This window comes from Myotis davidii, unplaced genomic scaffold (assembly GCF_000327345.1).
Source record: "Myotis davidii unplaced genomic scaffold, ASM32734v1 scaffold5173, whole genome shotgun sequence".
Lineage (NCBI taxonomy): Eukaryota > Metazoa > Chordata > Mammalia > Chiroptera > Vespertilionidae > Myotis > Myotis davidii.
Window position 1 is genome coordinate 4,478 of NW_006284109.1, and position 2,692 is coordinate 7,169.

Sequence of the window (2,692 nt, forward strand, 5' to 3'; positions counted from 1 at the left end):
CAGCCAGAGCCTTTGATGAGCAAGAGACCCTTTTTGTGCCTCGCCTGGCCCTTAGGTGTGTGAATGTGTGTCAAACAACGCGAGATGTTGTCAGGCGCCCTGCGTCCCTCAGTGGCCGGGTTTATTTCTCCCCTTGTGTGATTCTTCCTGCTGTTGGGTGTGGTGTGATCCGTACTTGAAGACACATGGTTTTGGCATATTTTTTATAACTGTGTGGGATTGCCTGATAGAGTAGGGACCTCTGCTATTGTGCCTTGTTTGTTTTGTGTCCATAATTCAGTGTGGTTGCGTGACTGACTGGATGTTTTTTTATGTAAAATGTACTTTTCTTGTACCTGTTTCAATGTCTGTAGGAGTTTGACTAGAAAAAGAGCATGTGTGACTGAAAAAACAATGGATGGTCAAGTTATTTATTACTTGAACACTAATTTGATGATCTGGAAAAAGTTATCAGTTTATTTGGCAAACAAATAATTTTTTTTCCTCAGAGCAAATACATCCATTATGAGGAAGATTACAAAATTAACATCTTTTTTTAAAAGAAAGATTATTTCAAAGCAAGCCATAGAGTAACTGTTTTTTCCTTTGCCACTGCCCCCAAAAATAGGCATCCATTATTTTTTACTATTAGGGGGACATTGTTGGATAAGATTGAGAGGCCATTGACTAATTAAATAATAATATAAGTTTATACATAAGAAGAGTGAATTTTAGCAGAGTCCAGCATTTGATTTCCTGAATTCCAGGTCAAACCCTTCTCCCATTCTCTCTCTCTCGCGCAATATTCAAATTAACTGCCAACAAAGATGGCAGCTAATTTGCATACTGTAGGCAGGGTGGGACAGCCAAGCCGCTAGCCTGCAGCCATCCAGGGTAGGCCCAGCCCCGCCTTGCTGCCCCAGAAGCCCCAGAAGCCGGCCTATGACGTTCTGAGCCAGGGCCTGAGGGTCTGAGCAGGATTGGGGCCATCCAGTCTTGCCATCTGGCACAGCATAGAGGATCTCCCCTGGAAATCTGGAGATTCCACACAGAGCACATGCAGTGTGAGAGCTCACTGCAGGAGTGAAGACTCCACCCATCAGATAGACAACCTGGCTACAGGGGGCCCAGCTCCCCTAACCAGGGGTTTGCAACACACTCAACAAACAGCAACTGGCCTTGAGCAGAAGTGGAAGGATACACCCCATCAGCCCTAGGCCTTGCTGTCCACCAGGACCTGTGAGTGTCCGGGCAGGGAAAGGAGGTGGCATAGGCACCAGGAACTAGCAACAGGTGTGAAGAAGGGCAATTAGCTGAGGAGGCAGAGGAGTGACAGCCTCAATCTGATTGGAGAAGCCACCAAATTACATCATCTTTGGAACAACAGTTCTGAAAAGAAGCTATTTTCCATCTTGGACTTGAAGGAACTGGTGGAGAGGCAGGGAGCACGGTGACTGTCCTTGAGCGTGGAGGGGCGAGCTCGCCGCCAGAGCGCCCTGGCCAGAAGGGGCCTGAGCACTCCAGGGGGTCCGAGTCATAAAGGGAGTGCCCCCGCCGCCTAGCACACCACCTCCCTCCCCAATGTACTCGGCCATCAAGAGGAAGAGCCTGGACCTGTCTGAGGAGCCCGTGGATGAGGTGCTACAGATTCCTCCATCCCTGCTGACATGTGGAAGCTGCCAGCAGAACATCGGGGATTGCTACTTTCTGTAGGCCATTGACCAGTACTGGCATGAGGACTGTCTCAGCTGTGACCTCTGCAGGTGCCGGCTCAGGGAGGTGGGGCAGCGCCTCTACTACAAGTTGGGCCACAAGCTCTGTCAGAGGGACTATCTTGGGCTTTTTGGCCAAGATGGTCTCTGCGCCTCCTGTGACAAGTGGATCCATGCCTATGAGATGACGATGTGAGTGAAAGACAAGGTGTATCACCTGGAGTCTTTCAAATGTGCCGCCTGCCAGAAGCGTTTCTGCATTGGCGACAGATACCTGCTCATCAACTCTGACATAGTGTGCGAACAGGACATCTACAAGTGGGCTAAGATCAATGGCATGATCTAGGCATCTCTGGGAGGTGATCCACCAAAGTCACTGTCTCCAGGGGGTCTTCACTTTGGGGATTCGAGGGTGGGGTGAGGCATTTCTTAGTGGGTGGTAGACCCTAACTGGGCACAAGACACAGCATCTAAGTGACATAATGCAAAAAATGATACCTAAATGTGACAAAATGACCGGCCTTTAGGGAGGACGTATGAACTGTAGCCACAGCCTACCCATAATAACTGACATGATTAATGAAGGCAAGGAGAGTGCGGGGAGGGGACAGCATTTGGGCCATTATAACAGAACTTTACATCTACAGATAGGGAGTTGTGGAAAGACGCGTTATGACTTTGACTCTTGGCAACTAGAAATGTGCAATTGATTTCTTTACTTCCTGGCTTCCATGACAACCCTGTTCCAATCACTGTCCTCCACACACAAGAAGGATAGGAGAGCAGTCACCCTTTTTCCCTCGGCCACTTTCCCAAGGCCTTAAGCTTTGGACCCAAGGGAAGCAGCATAGAGACACATTTCAGTTGAAAATGGGAACTGCAACTCTTAACCACACACTTATTGAAAGCGACACTGATGAATCCCTGTTTTTAGATACCTTAGTTTTGAGGTGAGGAGTTCCACAGATTGTTTCTATACAAATGTAAATCTAAAAAAAAAA

At 48.1% G+C, this 2,692-nt stretch overlaps 1 pseudogene; it reads left to right on the plus strand.

Moving 5' to 3' along the window:
• Positions 1–1,372: 1,372 nt before the first annotated feature.
• Positions 1,373–2,673, plus strand: LOC102757465 (annotated as a pseudogene).
• The last annotated feature ends 19 nt before the right edge of the window (positions 2,674–2,692 follow it).